This window comes from Fundulus heteroclitus, chromosome 18 (genome assembly GCF_011125445.2).
Source record: "Fundulus heteroclitus isolate FHET01 chromosome 18, MU-UCD_Fhet_4.1, whole genome shotgun sequence".
Classification (NCBI taxonomy): domain Eukaryota; kingdom Metazoa; phylum Chordata; class Actinopteri; order Cyprinodontiformes; family Fundulidae; genus Fundulus; species Fundulus heteroclitus.
This window is the reverse complement of record NC_046378.1, coordinates 19388390-19408000: the sequence shown is the minus strand read 5'-3', so window position 1 is coordinate 19408000 and position 19611 is coordinate 19388390. Positions and strand designations below refer to the sequence as shown.

Below are 19611 nucleotides of genomic sequence, written 5' to 3'. Positions count from 1 at the left end.
AATTTGATTAACGCTTCTTATTGGGGCATCAATTAAATACTGCATTATATCTGAGATCATAAACAAAACAAAAAAAATCATATGTTCTCATTAATAATCTTTTTGGCAAAGCTTAAGATTCTGTATTTTTGAGGATTTTGCCAAACTGAATCACTGTAGAAATATTATTTATTATTTTCTCAGTGACCTCTAATTTACTTTATACTATTTTTAAGGCTGCACAACTTTAGAAAGAAATTTAATGTCAATATAATTGGAAAATATTGCCAAGTTTGTATCACTGACGATAAAGTCCACTTTGTCTCTCACCTTTTTTCTTATTTTTACTTCCAACAGCTGTGACTTTTAGCATTCTGTTTACAAAGTTTACATCTGCTATAATGCTTACTTAGTTATTGCTGTTCTCAATATTATTCAGTATTGTCATACTTCTATTTACCTTGACTTTTAATTCTTCCGTATGTATTTTTGCCTTATAACTTCATATCATGCGATACACTTCATATCGTTAAACTTCCCGTAGACTTGCATGTTGTGCATCACAACAATACAACATCAAATTCTTTGTATGTAAAAATACTTGGTCAGCGAACTGAATTCTGATTTGAAATGTGTTAGGATTACTGCATTCCAAACAAGAATTCATAATGATGATGATGATATATTTGTGAAATATTGTGCATCTTCTGTAGTGTTTTTAGGTTTACACTTTGTGAAATATCGTGTCATTCAACTATAGATTTGGTCCAACTCCACATTAAAAAAACCGCTAATGTGTCAACCTCAGTTTGTTCCACAATACCAAGTAAATGCGTGTCTGAAATGAGTAAATAAAAAATGTAAGCCATATCCTGCTAGTTGCCAGGATTCATTAGACTCATCCTCAGAGGTATATGAGACAATTTTTTTAACAACCCGATACGCCAACCCATGCAATGAACATTATCGTTAGTGGGGATATTAACAATGTTTATGAAAGTCCCAATATTGCCAGCCTGTTGTAGTTAAAAATAATGTAAAAAAAAAAAAGAACAATTCCGTTTTTTGTTTTTACATCCATCTACCAATGATCCTGTTGAAGCGGCTGCAAGTTTTGACTTTGCTTTGTTTTGCATGCGTTCTTTTTCATTTGCACTCCACGCCGGTCAGCTTTGTCCAGTTTGCATCAAACATTCCTCGGCCTCAAAGTTTTAGCAACAATTTTCCTCTTGTTGCACATATTGCAAGTTGCCTACTGAGCTCGGTATATGAATGTGTGCGCGTTAGTGAGAGCGACTGGGTGAATGTGGCTATAGTGTACAGCGCTTTGGGTGGTCAGCATGACTGGAAAAGCGCTATATAAGTTCAGTCCATTTTACCGTTTACATTTACCATATTAGTATCATAGTCTCATCTCAGAGTAATTACTTGACGTGACAACTGCGTGAATGAGATCACTAGCTTTCTTCTGTGGCGTCCTTCTTTCTTTTCCCACTCAATATAGTGAAAGACTGGAAATGAAATGCTGTCAGAAACTATTAACAAGAACAAGAGAGGTTTCTAATTGTCGGCCCTTTATCCCTGTCGGGACATTCATTCTTTATTCTCAGCCCTTATGGGTTGTTCATACATAGAAATTGCAAAACAAAGGAAGCACTTCCTCATTTCCTTCCCGAGTTGATGGTTTTTATTTTCCAAGGCCTTGAGAGAGGATATTACTCTTGGTGTTAATCAGCTTCAACGATTATCACGATTCCTCACAGCTTTTCATTGATATTTTCATTTATATTGCTCAGTTGTTGCTGTTTTTTTATTTGCTGACCACCGATCGCAGCGGATGAGTAAGTGAAACTGTCAAACTTTTCACAGGTCTGCAGAGTCAAACCCATCGTTCAGCCTCGGTTTAAGAGCTAACAAATCGGTTCTTCATTATATCACACTTTATTACAGGAGTTTGTACGCTGTAATTATATTTATGACAACAGGAAATCACATTCTTGTCACCTGGTCTTTGCTGTTCAAGTTTTTTCTAATTATGTAAGGGCACCTCCACTTCCCTTGATAGTTCCTGCCGCAGGGCTTGAGAAGGAGATTGATTAAAGTGTGGAAACGGAAAATTCATCCTCGACGCAGCCGTACAAGCTGACATATTGGCTTCAGAAGTTTGCAGTCATGCTGCTACAAGTGAATGAAGCAGCTATTAGACAAACATGAAGCGCAGCGTTTGGCTGCTTAATTACACAAGTGCAGGGGTGTTTGAGCTCCCACAGGTCTGTGCACACACAGAGACACACTCTCCAGCATGCATCTAATGCTGAAAGAACTCTTACTGTCTAGTTTTTCTGACAATTAATGTCAGCGCAGGCACCACCATAAAATGAGGAATGAGTTTAGAATAGGCAAAGAAAGTGTTTGATTTATTAAATATGTTCTACATTGACAAAAACAAATTATTAAAGAATGAGGACTCTCAACGGACGGTGAAGGGTGCTGTATTTCAGAAATACTACTGCAATGTGAAAATGCAGAATTTGCCAGATCCACTTTGAAGACTCTCTCGATGCAAATGACTTTTCATCTGACATGGCTGTCTTTGATCCTGAGCCACACACTGGCTAGTCATGACGCGTGCCGATATTTCAAAATGCCAGAACAATAACAGATTTTTTAAAGAATTATTTTTATCACTTTTAATTATTTCAAGAGAAAGAAATTTAAAAAGGGCCCATTACAGTTGTCAAATGCACTTTGGAACAAAGGCCTCAATTTCTTGGAACATATCCTATGCTTTATTAAAATTAAAAGTGTTTGTCTGAGAATACTGTCATGGTTTTCAGGTGACGAGCCCACATGCAGATACGATCGGGAGGCAATGCACAGTTTTAAGATGTTTATTTTTGGAAACAGGCAGATCTACGGACGGAACTACGGGTGAGTCGGCTGGGTCAGAACGTCACGGCTGGAGAGTCTGTAAGAAAGAGGAAGTAAGAAACTCTGAAAGTAGAACCAGGAGAATTGCTAGAAGTGCGCTGCTTACCATTGGGCTGGGCGGACCTAACCGGGAAGAAGTAGCGTCGGGAGTACTCTATGATTCTACTCAGCTGGAGATAGGCGGCTAGTGGCTGAGGACGGCTGGTGTAACTGGCGAGGGATCCTGAGCGAACCTCGTCGGCAACGGTTGACAGATGGATTGACCAGAGTGAATGCAGAACCAGCAGAAACCGGGAGAGGGGATCTCAGGCCTCGCTGGGTAACATCCAGGAAGTATGAGGGGAGCGCCAGAGCAAAATCTGAGCAGGCGGTTCTGCTGGTCTGTTTCTTCGGAACGAGACGTCAAGACGGGTGAGTGCATCCAAGCACCAAAATCTGAGGCAAAACAGAGATCCAAAAACTAGTCAAAAACGAAGAACAAAAACTCACAAGCTGGTTTCCGAGAGTAGGGACAGAGGCCACGTCGTACCACGACTGGTTAAGGCTCTGGCGTCTTCCATCTGTCAGCGCTCTGCTTAAGAAGCCAGAGGAAGCCGCCTGCAACGAGCTGCAGGTGTGGGCCACGCCTCCTCAGCCAACCAGACACACCTGAGGAATAGAGTTAGAGTAGAGCAGCACAGAGAACCCTGACAAATACCTTTCCCCCTCTATCCAGCAGTGAGGCTGTTCCAGCAGTATGTGAATAGAAGGCAGGGAACACCCAGGTCAGATTACTGCTTTTTTATAGGGCCAACACAGAAAAATGCAGAGACGTACACCACACATGCATCATGCTGGACTGTATGAGTAAACTGTAGTACTTACAGTAGTACCAGAAATGGGAAACTGGGCAGGTAAAGCTCCCACTCTGAGATCTTCTTGCTGTAAGAAAATTTACCTCCTACACAGCAACTGTTTGCTTAAATTACACTTACTTGATCACCTGACTATAGACATGTGCTTTACTAAACAACAATATTTTTCATTCTGCCACCAAATGAATGCTCACAGGTAAGTTTCCTAAGCATTTTTGTCAGAATTAAGAAATCTAAAAAATAAACGAATATGTAATTTAGAAATAGATACACCGAAGAGGAACACACTCTCTGCTCCACCTCCTTAAAGTTTAGGGGGAAAAATATTAATAATAAAAAATGTAATTAATTTTAGGACCCCCCCACCCCAAGCTCCCATTTCCAGAGCAACTATAAAACTTAGGGGGAACCATTTAAGGGTGTTTCTCTCCCCCCCCCCCCCCCCCTTCCTGATGAATGATTAAACCTTGTTTGTGCAGATTTAAAATCCTTTTGAGTCATATCCCTTTGTATTGTTAGCAGCTCGTCATAAAGATGCTTTCCCCTTATCCTTTTTTGAACTAAAATACAGACCTGCTAGCCTTGCTGGCCAACTCAAAACAACCAATAAGAGCTCAAGAAATCTTTTGAGACGTATGCAAGACCCCACCGCCAATGCAACAGCTGCTGCAGAGATTTCTGATGATGGCAGCAGCATGGGAAATAAGGAGCACATGTTTAGATGCTGTCAGGTGGTCTATTTGTAACAGTTAAAAAAATAGGGTATGCTCAGCTTTCCCAATTTTCTGACAAAAATAAGCAACATGGTTCGATTGGTGAGTTACCTATCCTTTATCCAACGTCAAATGCATCTATATTTAAAGCCTTTCACATGATGATGATTGTTGACTAAGTTTGCTTTGACTTTGTTCAGCATGCTGTATTCCTTTACACTTCTATGAAAACAACAAATCAAGATAAGGGACAAGGATTTTTTTTTTTTTTTTTTTTTGTAAAGACAAAAACACCGCCATCTTTCAGTTTGGCCTGCCAGGATGAACCATTACTATGGGCTTATTTTCTTTGTGTTGTTTTTTTATTCAGATTTGTTTTTGAGGGGAGTTTACTACTATACAAAAATCCCTGACCCATATGTGAAGAAGACTGCATAACTTTGCAGCTGATTTGCCAACCAAAATGTAAGAAAGAGGTAATGAAGATGACCAGAGTGAACAGAAATGTTGTTTTCCAGCACTATGTAACCCTGCAGGGAGCACTGAAACTGCTGCATCATCCGGACACATTGATGATTGGGCTCCTCTAGCCAGTTAGCCACAGAATGACTGCAGATAAAACATGATCCAAAGTATGGTTTTAATTGCAACATGAAGCGAGAGGTCCATCGTAGTGAATGCAACACCTCATTCAACTTTGCACAAATACCAAAATTAAGTCCGTCAATCTACAGTGTTTATCATACATTAGTGTACCATTGGCACGGGTGCTGCTCTCACATGTTATATGACTGAGGCAAAAGAAGCAGAATGCAGCGTTCATAAGCATTAAACATGTGGAAATCAATCAAATGAAAAAAAAAAAAGTGGGGTATTGACAGATTATTACCAATTTATGTTCTAAAGGTGTTTTTTTTTTTTCAGTTCCTGCACCCATTTTAGCGTCCACTTGTAGATGAGCAATCCCTTTGTGTCTCAAACATATAAGACTGAATTGTTTGCACATATTTCTGCAGCAAAAAATGCCAGTTGAATGATTGAAAATTCTTCAGAATCCAACAAATCACCCGGGTACTTGGTTTTGATAACCCGGATATTTACTCCATAGAAACACTAGATTCATATTTTTTTAATTATATTTCTTTTTTTCTTTTTTTTTTTGCATTTACAAAATACTATTGCAAACATGCAAAAAACTGGTCAGCAAGCTTAATAAAGTTTTGATTATGGTAATGCCAATAAATATTTGTTTTCACTATTAAGAATTTCATAATTAGTTTTAAATCAATAAAACGTAAATTAAAAGGATGAATTATCTATTTTAAAATTTATAGTAGTTCTATATTGTTGTATATATTTGAAAGACAGACACGTTGGAGAAATTGGAGACCAACTTTTTAAATTTCAAATAAAATATTTAGTGAGAATTGTGAATCTGTAAAAAGATGACATCATGTAGAAACTCGTTAAACTGATCAAAGACCCTCAGAGAGAGCACTTCTTTGTATTTTCAGATGTGAAATCCGTTTCCATGACAATAACATCCTCTCTATGTTTCCAAGTTTCTGGGTCTGTGTTATTAAGCTCCATGAAGCTTTAGTATATAATGCCTCTCTCTGTATTCTGGCATTTTCTCTGGAGTTTAAACCAAACTGAACCTGTTCTAAATGCTGAAGAAGGTTTGAGTCTTCATTAACTTAATTCGCCTCTCCCACATCACAAAATCGTTTTTTACCCTCAAACGTCTGTAAAAATACAGACATTTTTTGTTAGACAATTGAACTAAATAAAAGCAATGTTTCTTTATTTCATTTTTTTTTTGGTGACCTTTTTTGTAGTCCATTTAAATTAATTCCTCCAAAAAACAGGAAATTACATAGAATGCAAAGCACTTAACTGCAGGAAGAAATCTGATTTTTGTTTTTGTTGTTCACATAAGCGGAAAATAGCCAGTAATGAATAAATGAATAAAATCAATAATTAAGTGCCTCAGTAAAGCCAAAACCAGAATGTTGGTTTCCAGATGGGTTCTGATCCAATCCAGGTTTTCCCATTTTAATATGTGCCACAGGTATATAAGTGTTACTTTACATTTTGTGTAGTTTCTGGTCACGACGTAGTGAAAAACAATACTCACAGCAGATTACATAAAATTGGAATACAATAATGCTTTTAAAAATGCAAGTATAACACATATGAACAACTATGGCTAAATGAGAAGAAAAGTGGTCTTGGGTTCAGTTCAAGCCCCATGATGATGTGTCTCTGTGCAAAGAGCTTAACCCTAAGTTGCGTATTGATCTATGTGTATCAGGGAACAAATATTTTTGAATATGATTGAAGGAAAGTACTTTGCTCGGTATCACTTTTTATGAATTCATCCAATTCACAACTTAAACTTAGTTGCTGGTGTCAACTTTGTTGCTTTTTCTTAATAGAATTTTGATGATCTGAAAAACTGCTGTGTGAAGAAACAGACTAACTTTGTAATAGCATAATTTAATTATCCTTTCTTCAATAATTATTCATGAGCAGTAGTGATAATTAGGTTGTGTATGTCCGAGAGAACTTGAGAAAAGTAAGGTAACAACAAACAGGGCAATTATTAGAGGATTTAGAAAAATAAATCTGTGATAATTTCATTTTAGAATTTTATTTTAATTTCTTCTTAGCAATTTGCACCATTAGCAAAGGCCAGCATCACTCCATGAGCCGCTCTGTGGCTCATGTGAATAGTAAAATGTCTGTTTTGTGTCAAATTCTGCCAACAGGCTGTTAGGATTTTAATATCCCACGTATTATGTAATAATATAGAGTCTGAAAGCCCAAAAGAATAACATAATTCAACTTCCCTCATGAAGATCCTTGTCTCTCCAGCGGGAATTTTACCATGAAGTTCTCTCCACAGTTATTACCACACTCAAAATCCAACTCAACATTCACCTCTATGTGTTTATATCAAGCATAAACAAATACCTGGTATTGTCTCACTCAAAAATATTTTTACAGGATGGCTCTCAGGCAGGCTGTCCATTTATAGCTGATTTCCATTACATTAAGTAGAAGATAAACATAACTATATCTATCTATCTATCTATCTATCTATCTATCTATATCTATCTATCTATCTATCTATCTATCTATCTATCTATCTATCTATCTATCTATCTATCTATCTATCTATCTATCTATCTATCTATCTATCTATCTATCTATCTATCTATCTATCTATCTATCTATCTATCTATATATATATATATATACACACACACATATAACATATATATAATAACATATTTTTTGAGTTACTATTTATGATTATGTTTCTAAGACAATTGAAATGTCATAAAAGATCTATAAAAAAGGTTTTAAAGCAGAAATGTTAAGTCCACTCCTGGAAAGTTACTAAAATCAGATGGTTGAATTTTCTTATCAACATGTCATTTAACTCTGCTTAAGCCTGGCAATGAAACATTTATCTGATTCTGGTGTGTTGGAAAGGTTACAGAATAGTTCCTAACAAGGAACTGAACTTGGGAACCCCTGGTCCACGAAATCATTGTGAAGACTTGACAGTTGTCAAACAATCACCAAGGAGGATGAGCATCCAAATGTCAATCCTGAAGAAGGAGAATGTATGCATAAGCTTTTGGTTGAATAAAAAACATACATGAGCTGCTGGGTGGAATAAAGCCTTTTCTTTCAAAAGGTTTTGTGTAATATTCTAATCTTTTGAGAAGCTGAATTATTATGACAATACTCTTCGTCAATAGTAAAAGCTCTAATATAATCATTTACCTCCTGAATATCTACAATATATGACATTTGTTTCATTCTTAGAGCGATATGTGACAAAGCTAAGGTAGTTATGGATCCAACTCTTTGGAGCTAACACTACAGTGCACCTAGTGAAATGTTGCTGCAGCAGGAGTTTTTCCAGGTTAAAATCTGACATCTGGAACTGACAACATTAGTATCAGTGAGCCAAACACTGATATGCAGTGATTTCAGGCACTGTTGCTTAGTTAGCCTTCTTTTAAACTGTTGTGTCAGTGAAACAGGATTTTTTGTGGTTTATTCATATCTTTACATCCTGTTTCCCTACAGGCTTGTCCTTATATCATTCCCCATACTTTCCAATGTAGGATTTATTTTGCTCAATGACGCTACTGTTCTCCCCTCCATCTGTCAATACTTGATTCTGGGTATTCTTTAATCTCCCCTTGGAAGGAGCCTTCGATCTTTTAAAGTCTTTTAGTTCTTATTTTCTCTTCTCCTATTCGCCGGTCCTGAGAAAATGTGTTCCCCAGCAAGTTAAAGTAAAATAATAAATGGTTTTGTGAAACACAGCTTATATTTTAGCTAAATGTGTGTTTCTTAATATGCAAATAAAGATTAAAACAGAAACCTGTCTGGATAAAAAAAAAATCTGTTGTCATGATAAAGCTAAAAGGGTGTGATCACATGTAGAAATATTCAGCTGTTTGCAGACATGTCCTATCAGCTTGTCTGGATATTGCATGTCACCATATTTATTTTCTTGCTTTAGACATCAGACGTTAGCGTTCTTTAATAATATCAATAAACTTTTCTCTCAAAAGCAGTTGTTCCACTTCCCCTGTGGATGCTCATAGCTGTGATGTTCAACACTGTCTAATTGAATAACACCCTCATTAACTAGTGCTGCTCTCATCCCTTCATGTAGGGATGTGGCAGACACATCCCTACACTAGTCAAACACATGTGAGAGGGCCCAGTTCAGTTTTTTCATATTTAGTAATGAAAAAAAATCACTTTAGACAGCCTATGTATCTACATTTGACAGTGTAAAACTGGGGTGGCACTTTGAGGGGTGGATACGGCAGATTACAGAAGTGACACGTGACCCTCCGGTTCCCCACTCTGGTTCCACTTGTCGATCTACGTGAGTTTAATAATTCAGTTCAGTTCACTTTTCCATATTTTCTCCATTTGCATTTTCACTGTGGTTTAAATGAATCCAAAGCCTTAGTAACCCTTTCTTACTACAGCTACAACGAAACCCTTTTTTACCGAATCACAGTCTGTTTACAGTTCCGATATTTGTTAAAGAATCGGAAAGGCACTTGTGGGATTCCTTTGTCTCCTCTGGTGTTAGCATATGTTTCAAAACAGACCACTCTTCCGCACAGTCCACGGCCCATTATGCTTCAAAGCCCCACGTGGCTAATTACGTTTGATAGATTGGCTTGAAGTTTATGTCTTCCATGTATTAAAACAGCCCTGTTTGTTTGCCATTTGTCAGGTATTGACCACTTCAAAATGTCAATCCTTGTGAGACCCTTACCAGCTGAAAATATTTATTAACTCTGTAATTACCCGAGGAACAGATTAGCATTGGGTTTTAAACCATTTGTTACTTCATGAATATTTAGAATTTAATTGTTAAATTGTGAAAAAAATGCATGTTTTCAACACGCTTAGAAGAAAGTTAAACTAAGCTATTTTTCAAAAAGCTGTACAATCAGTTTAAAAATTAATACAACTGTTAGAAATTGTGTTTATATTGAAGATTAATTAGATAAACATGTCTGTATGTGCAGGAGCCTCCTTCTGTGCAGGTGCTAACTGTATTAGTCATAAATATCATAATGTATGTTCAGCGACCATATCTATTCATGTAAACGGCAGTTAAGATAGTGCTAAAATAATACTTTCATTGTTGTTTTTACACTGCATTTGTCATGTTGAGTGGGTGGGAAGGAGGATCCAGTTACAGACAGGAGTGCTTAAAGAACATAATTTATTATAAAAGGACACAGAACTTACAGGAGGCCACAAAGAGACAGGACAAGGAACATGGGCAGAGTCACAGACAGCACAATGGGAAGGGTAACGGGAATGGCGACAGGAGGACAATGAGAACTGGAAGGTATACAGCATCTGTATATTTTATAGGACAAGTGGAAAATGACCTTGAATTCGGGTCCTACATGATCAGAGGATGATGCAGAGCAGCTAGCAGAAGGTAAATGGGGAGATTGAGACAGACTTTTTTTTTGTTTGTTTATAAAAACAAACAAACATGTAAATACTAAAGCTGGCCTTATACACACATATCTCCCCCACATATTTGTTTTAATATAAGACTGTACACATAATATCGTTTATAAAAAAGTTTTCATTCACACAAACCCGTGTAAATTCACCAATTCATTTAAATTATATATTTTTTTATATACAGCACTGTTATGGGAGTTTTGGGTGGAATATTAAACAATAGTAACTGAGTTCCCATCTTTACTAAATGACGAGACGGTGGTATAACGTTCCAGCACTTTTATTGAGAAACAGAGCAGATTCACATAGATGGAAAGTAATCGCACCCCACGGTTCCGCTGCAGTCTCTGTCTGCCCTGTCTCTGTCTGTGTCACTTTTCGGGCTTCCCCTAATACTGCACCGTGGCCTTCCCATGAGACAAAACAAAGACAGTCTATCGTAAACAATCAGTATCCCTCAGCAGCTGCAGCATTTGGCCTTGCACTCAGCAACAGTGGATCTTATACACAGACATCAGGTCTCCAGGCCTCCTCTGTCCGAGTGGTGTGAGGCCATAGTGACTTCAGAATAATAATTCTTATAACAAGCACCAATTCATGAAACATGTCATCTCATGTTGATGAGCACTTCACAAAGTCAAATTCAATCAGATTATACAGATTGGGTCAGATTATACAGATTGGTCAATAAAAAAAAATCCTATCTAAGGAAACCCAGTAGATTGCATCAAGTCTTGACAAGCAGCATTCACCATTGACCGTCGTTTTAAACATGCCAGACACATAGGGGGCATTGTACCGCAAAGCTAAAACCTACATTAGTCAGTCAGAGTCCTTCAAAATAAAAGCGATGTTTAACTACAATGTGCCTGTGTAAAACAGCTGACCTCCATAGTATTATAATGGCTTGGCTTGTGAAAACAATTAAACAAAAAGCCTCTGAACCTACTGTAATGTTTATAATGTTCCATGTATGCTTTTTATTTTGAAGTCTAGATACGGAGGTGAAATCAGAAAATGCTGTGTGGGCCGAGGTAACATCAGATGGAAATAAACGATCATAGATGCCATAGATTAGAAAATTTGTCCAGTTTAACATTAATTAGACACATTATTGTTCACGTTAAATCACAACATCAACGTAAAAAATAGCACCTCATTTTTACTACACTGTATGGCCAAGACTATAACAATGGCTGCACATGTGACAAAATGTGCATCTGTGCCAAGATTGGCCAGACCCTAAAACTCTATAAGAAATATATCTAAATAAACAAAAAACACAAGAATAAACTAGACAACAGAGCACAAAGGGATGAACTAATATAGGAACATCTACCTAATACCAAGCAACACTGAAAATGGTTACAATGTAAAGAACACAACTAAGCAAAAAGGAAAAACGGAGACAAAAGAAACCCAAAAACTCAAACACCTAAGGATCATAAAAACATTACTTTGATTACCGCTGACTGAAATATACATACCTTTTTATTTATTTATTTTATATTAACATCAGAAAGACATAGCTAATGTTAAAACTGATGTTAAAACTGAGATATGCACTAAACCATGATTTTTTTTATTCCATTACACCTCTTCTAATTACCCACAACTTATCCACTGAAATGTATCTCAAAAATCCTCAACTAACCCCTCAACATCTATTTACATTTACTGCCCAGTCTGCAATTACTTTTTGGCTTTGTAGTCTAGAGTGCAGGTAGAAAGTAATTTGAGTTAAGAAGCTAAACCTGCAGTCCTGACTCAGTTTCCCAGTTAATATTCTATATGCGTCATGATCCTCTGCTGTTTATGCATTTAGGATGGTTTATTTCTGTTTTGTGCCTTCCTCAGTTCCCAGGTTTAGTCTTTTTCCCCCGCTGTTTGGTGTATTCTATTATGTACTTACCTGATTTTCATGAAGTTGATTGCTCCCTGGATGTATTTAAGTTCCCCGCTGAATTCTCTGCGTTGCTTTCCGTTGTCTCTTCGATATGCTCTGTAGTTCCTGATTCCCGCTTGACTCCTATGTCTGCCCTGTGTTTTGTTAGTTCTCAGATTTTCTTCAGTAAATATCAGCACTTTACCATGGCTTACCCCAGGGTTCAACTGAATGCGGAAGTGTTGTGGAGGCGTCGTGGCTGTGCCACACCTTCGCAGCTGATCGCAGCAACTCTAGTCAGTCAGAGTGGTTCCACCCGGCACGCCACGGTGCATTTCTGAAGCATCCCAGAAGCGCCGGCATATGCTGCTTCTCTAAAACATTTTAAATGTTTGACGCTCACCGCACCAACTCCACGTAAGTCTGGAGCAGAGCGGATCGTTTAGGCAGGAAGTCAGTTGATAAAAAGCGAAGAGAATCCGGTCTAATTTAAAAATAAAAGGCTACATGTGCGTAGTTTGGATCACATTGTACAGTAAACATGAAAGCTTCATTTCCCACAGCTCCAACACCAATCCACCTGGGGATCTCACTTGATACTTGACACCATGGACAACAAGACGCTTATCTTGGAGGTGGAAAAATCCCTCCATTTTATATGCTACCACGCATCCCTTTTATAAAGACATCAGATAAAGCGCAGGCATGAGAGATGTGGGTTGTACTGGCCTTCACTGGTTTATTGTTCTATTTAGAGCCAGTATACTACTATCACGTCATGATTCAATCATTGTGTGACCCAAGTCCAACCGCACAGCGGCTCTTCACTCTGAATCACTCTTGGTGGAATAAGACACTCCTGCGATGCTTCTGCTTTCAGCAAAACCCCAGGCTCAGTCTCGCCGCTGCCACACCATCGGCCTACGACATCACACAATGACAATATCTGCCTCTTTCTTTTAGCAATCTTTTTTTATTTATTTATGTAATGATTTGTTGTAATCTGGGCAAAAACAAGCATTTATAATAGCTGAAACAGAATTAAATGCAACATTTAATAATTGCAAAACTCTATCAGCTGCTACTTCGGTTTAAAAAAAAAAAAAACCTATGCCTGTGTAAACAGTTCTATATCTGCTATGTTCTCCAACCAGTTTATTTAGCTGATTTCTCACTTTCACTACAGACCAGATTTCATAGATCTACTCCAGAGGGACTGAATGTCAGAAAGACAACTTTTCCTGCAGGCCGCTAATAAAGTTGACAGAGCCAGCTACCTTCTGTGTTACTGGAAAACACCCAAATGACTGTTGTTTAAATAAAGATGGTAATGTTGCAACAGTTCTGCGTGAACGTGATTTGTGTGTGTGTGTGAATCTACTGATCAAAGCTGCTGTTTTGATGCTTCTATTCATCTGAAATGTTTGTTGCTCTCTATTAATTAGCTGACAACATAAATATCTTTTCTTGATTGAAAATTTCAAAGAGCTTAATTGAAAGATTGTTTCCACCTTTATGTTTTAAATTGTGGGAAACTGTGCTTAAAATATTTATGCAAGTACCTCACACAGAATCTTCATTCTGCCGGAAATTTTAGCGTTTTGATTGGTTCTCATTTTCAGATTTTGAAACCCCATATTGCCTTTTTGTTTATTTATGTAAAAATGTATCCTTAAAATGTATGATTGTCCTGATCAGTTTTTTTTTTTTTTTTTACACAAAAGAGATATCTGTGCGAGTCATTCCAGGTTAAGCATTTGCCAATTTTATGATTACCCTTATATTTTAGTTAGGAGAATTAGTCCCATATCCAGTCTTAAAACTCGACAGCTTCAAGTGCAGTAAAGTCGACACTACATTTCATCTGTAAGATAATTACTTATGATGTGGTTTGAGGAGGAGCTAAGCGCAGTGTGTGGTAGTGGGAAAGAGGTTAACGATGAAAAAATACAAACTTTTTAACATACAAGGATATCTGGCAGAAAAGCTCAGGAACTGGACTGATCATGGAGAATTTGCGAAGCAGACAGACGAGGGATATGGTAGAGAAAGGAAGTAAATAAAAAAATCAGGCGTAGGGGGAGAGAGAATTACAGAGAATACATTCTGAGGCAGGGTGGAGAAATGAAAGGCAAACAGAAAAACTAATCAGCAAAAATGAGGAACAGCTTGGGCCAAATGAAGGGAGAGCATCAGAGGACATGCAGAGCCACTGGTAGGATGATTGGTGAAACAGAGCAGGACACAAAGAAACGCTGGGAATTAACTAACAATATTAAGCTTAAACAAATAACTAATGAAACCATTATCGAGAAAACAGTAGAGAAAAAGTCAAAATTCAAACACAAAAGAAAATCGAAACCCAGACACCTGGAGATATCAATGATATTTATGACAATCTAGGATAAATCTTTCTGGACATGTGGTGTGTCTAAATTCAAGTTTCTCTATGGAAGCCTCGATATGCCTTTATTAAAATGTGTTAAAACTTTAAGGTTATGAAAGCAAATATCCTTCCAAATATTTTGTTTTAAAATTTGCTTCTAACTTTACATTACACTGAAACTTTCCTCTGCTGTTTGGGAATAGTTTGGATGAAATAACTCAGATCTTTTTATTCAGCAGTTCTCCTAATGCAGACTATTATGTCTTAGGAATCCCCTTTGTGTTTATTGTAAATGTGCTACATAATATGAAAGATTTCATATTGCATTAGCCCACCTTCATCTTTTCTACTTCACAGATATGTTTATTGGGATATCCAATCATCCAATCAGGAGTTGTACATGTCGTACAAGAATGCCCGTCTCAGTCTCTGCACTGATTCAGCACAGGCTGTCTGCTTGGGGCCTGAGGGCTCTCTGCACACTTCGTCCACACCATACTCAATCGCCAATGTCTTTATTGCTCTTGCTTTATCCTTTGCACCACTATATACAACGTTTTGCAATTGGTGATGTCAGGTCTGGATACAGCTACTCAGGTATGAATATCCATTCCAAGAAGCTCTCTACACACTGTACCTGAGATAATCTGAAGGCAACATGAAGTTTGGAGATCTGTAGCTACCTACTCTGTAGGTTTCACACTAGACACCTTAGCATCCACTGAATCTTCTCATTGGATTATGAATGACCTTCTACTTTGTGGCTGAATTGATGTTGTTCCCAATTGCTTCCACTTTGTTATAATACAACTAACACTTGACTGTGGAATACAAGAGGCGTCATCCAATCAATGTACCACGCCGGAATCAGATGAGCTCCTAACAGTAGCCCATTCTTTCAAAAAATGTTTTTGAAGCAGTTTGCATGAGGATGTGTTGGAAGTTTGCACCTGGATTAATACACCTGAATTTAACGATTTGTGGGTGTGAATGGATAATTTTTGCGACCTACTGTATATTACCAAATCACTAGACCACAAGTGGGTTGATTCTGGATGTTCTGAATAACTTTGCTGCAACACATCTGATTCACATGGTTGAATTATTACCATTTTGTCTATAAAGCTGTAATGTTCTGTTTCGGTTTTGGTTTAGTGTTTGATTATGTTGCTTCTCTCATGCCTTTAGGTTTATTTCCTTTGTAGATTATGTCTTGTTTTAGGGTTTAGTCTGTGTATTGTCTAAAGTAATCCGGTCCTTGTATTAGTTCTTATTCTGTGCTTAGAGTTTTTTCTCGGTCTTAGTTTTATCCATCTGTCAGTGTCATTATTGTTTCCACCTGCCTGTGGATGATTAGTCCCTCCCTGTTCACCTGTCTGCACGCCTATTTATTCCTGCCCTAGTTCTCTGCACTCTGCGAGAACGTCTCAACTCATTCCCTACACTGATGTGATCGGTAAGAGCTTCCCAACCTCTGCTAATTTTTGATGTCCTGTCTGTTTGTGCCCGACCTGTTTTCTGTTTTTGGAATCCAGCACCTGTTAACCCCGGATTGTGTTCCTGTTTTTTCCCCCCAAGTCTGTCAATAAACCTTTTTCTTTGAGCGCAGCTCCGAGTCTGGTTGAATATCGGGTTCACTCTAAACAAACCATTACATAAAGCTACAGTATATGGAATCACTAATGACCTATTTGATTAATTCAGCTGTGTTCAAGCATGGGAATATGTACAACATCTAATAACAATGATAACTTCATAATAACAGTAAACTCCAGTTGATGAGGTCTGCAAACCCAATTGGATTGGAAATGTTGCTTTCGTTGTTTGAACCCTTTTTCCATAATCAGCCTCATGACATCATTTATAAATACTGTGATTACATATGTAACCCTACATACAAAATACAGTTGAAAGCAATTAACGTTTAGCAGAACAGTTGAACTACTACTAGGTTGCTGGAGTAGCCTGTTCTATCATGGGTGAATTTTATCTTTATTGTGTTTTTAGGGTTCTGACTGTAGAAAAGGATGTATTTGGAACCGCAACGCTGACTTTCTATGTAAATTTGCATCGTCACTTTTTGTTTACACAATAAATGAATATTGTGCTAAAATAGTAAGGCCATATCACCTATCTCTTTTACTTATGTACTATAAACCTGTTTTGCAAAATAGATAAATAAATAAATTAAAAAAATCTCTCTCCCTCACTCTGAGACATTCACACTCACGCATTCATACAAATAATCCAAATCAATATATGTGTTTGAAGGTCATTCAAACACATATATTGCATTGATGCAACCTACCAGTTGACTGTGATGCAACCCTAATTAAAAAACCTCAGGCAATTAGGATGCTATCTTGTGATGTTCTTTTTGTAAAGCACAGCTGCCTGGGCACATACTATTAGAAACCTGAACCGGGGAACTGAGAAAGGTGTTCAAGCATGGATATATGTCCAACATGAAGGACAGATGCTAAGGATTACATTTACCCACCCCTCCGCTAGACATACAAAAGAAATAAAAAAATTAAGCAAAAAAAGAAAAGCCTGAAAAGGGGAACAGTAAGAAGAAAAATATCTCTTCTGACCTATTTAACCTGTCTTTTTCTAATAATACCAGAAAATACATGTTGTCATCTTTATAGGTGTTCTTTGTGTTCACCTGTAAACAAAATTTTGCTTGTGTATGTTTTTTTTCTATATGCTAATTTCAAACATTTCGGACATGGATAATTGCTGGCTTTCTGTTTGTTTTTATCCACCAAACATATTTTAATCATTTGCAGAGGGTGCATTAAGATATCTGCTGATCTGTTTATGTTGTTTTCATTGTCTATGCTGACTGTGCATAGTTCTTGGCTTTCATACTAGTATTTTTTTTATTGTCTCCTGAGGAACTGGTTGAGGTGAAATCTTTAAGTTCATCTGTGTTTGCATTCGTTCAGGGAATGCTGAAATTTGCCTGTGGCTCTCATGAGTACTGATGCAGCGCTATGCTGGTGAGGTCATGAAAAAAAGATCATCCTGGGTCAGACACATAATAAAAACCACGAGACAGTTAATCAATTGTGTATGAATGAAAGCATATGTCTTTCCAGTTTTTCCAAGCTTAACATCCCAGAACACGATTAATGTTTGCTTTTAATCTTTTAAATGCCTGTTATCTGATATCTATGCTCTTAGGGTCACTGAATACATTCATGACATGATTAAAATATCACAGCATGCATGCGAAAATACCATCTTAGCTTTTTTAATATCTTCTGCAATATTATTTAGATAAAAAAACTTTTTTTTTACATAGGGCACAAAACACATCTCTCTATAACTTGCTCATAACAGCCAAACAAAAGAGCAAAACATGTTATTCTGATTGCGGCGTTGCATTACAGCAAATATTCCACCAAGAAGAGACACAAATCAAACAGGATTTACTCATTGGTAAACTGATTTAATTTAGTTATAGACTCACTCTACTTTCTGAAAAGCTATCACTGACCGAGGTCTCTTACATCATTTCATGAAAACATAGAAAACTGCCAATGTTAAGTGTACTAAATAGTATATTATGAATTAGCATTTACACTGTTTTTAAAAATAGTTAAAAAAAATGTAAAGCTTTTGGGATTTTAGCACAAAAACTAGATATGTATGGTTTTGAAATTCCTACCGTATGATAACCTAGAATATACATTAAACAAACAAAGAAATTAGGAACATAAAAAAAAATATTCCTACTACCAACTAGTGTAAAAATACTGATGGTTACATTTCTGCCAACTTTATATAGCATTTGGTTCTTATTTTGATTTTTAAACATAAACTGAAAGGTATAGTGGACAATCTTTTTTCAGCTTCAAGTTCCGGGGATAATTATTTCTATTGGTTGTCCCACATGGCAATCATTGTGTTAGTTCCTCGTTAGTTCCTTCTTGCTGGCTGTGCATGTCCACTTCTAGTGTTTATTTATCCAGTGAGCTCCGGTTTCAGCCATTCGCTGTAGCTCCACTTCTCTCACTGTATACTCCAAAAATGGAGAGCCGCAAGAAGCAAACTGTCTTACAAGTTCATGAGAAGTAGAGGAAGGCCTCAGAAGAAATAATTAAGAAATTATTTTATTTGGGAGATTCTTTCACAAGATCCCCCTGTGGAGCAGAAGAGCAGGTAGGATGGTCTTGGCCATGCACAGTTATTCCAAAAGTGACGGCTGTTTCTTACCTTCTTAAAACTTGTCAACTATACCTTTAATGAAAAATGTAGATATAATGCCTGCTAAATGTATAAGTAGTATTAAGTAGTGTGCTTATCATGCAGACGTTTATCCTCAATTGTTCTTTTCGTTATAGTATTTCTGGGACTATGGTAAGATAATATTAGTATACTGTAGCTGGTTAAGTTAGAACCTGGAAAGCCACATTGATAATGTGTAGCACTCTCCATTCTGCACCATATCAGTCTGGACCGACTCCCATGAAATCCGTTCGAGGAAAGGAGGAACATTCAGCAGAACGTTCCGAGCTGATTGGGCGAAGCAACACCCAACCTGTCAACGGTTGGTTTTAGCCAATCACGGCATCAAATGAAAATGTCATAAGCAGCAGGTGCCATGAGAATCCACAAGTTACGCTGGACAAGGCGTGCTTATTTGGATAGTGATGCTCGTGACGATCATAGATTCTGACCAAACAGATGTGATAGCAGCAGCTATGCGTGCATCTTCCTGTGCTGCCAGGTGATTTTGGTTCCACTGTGGGGTCGGCACCTCTTGCTTTCGTCACAGCTGCCTTAAACCATAATGCTGCAACGTTATTAGCCCGA

At 37.4% G+C, this 19611-nt stretch overlaps 1 protein-coding gene across 2 annotated transcripts in view; it reads left to right on the top strand.

Annotated features, from left to right (window-relative positions):
- Positions 1-19611, top strand: part of grik4 (glutamate receptor, ionotropic, kainate 4) — a 510201-nt gene that overhangs the window by 252729 nt on the left and 237861 nt on the right. The window lies entirely within an intron of this gene.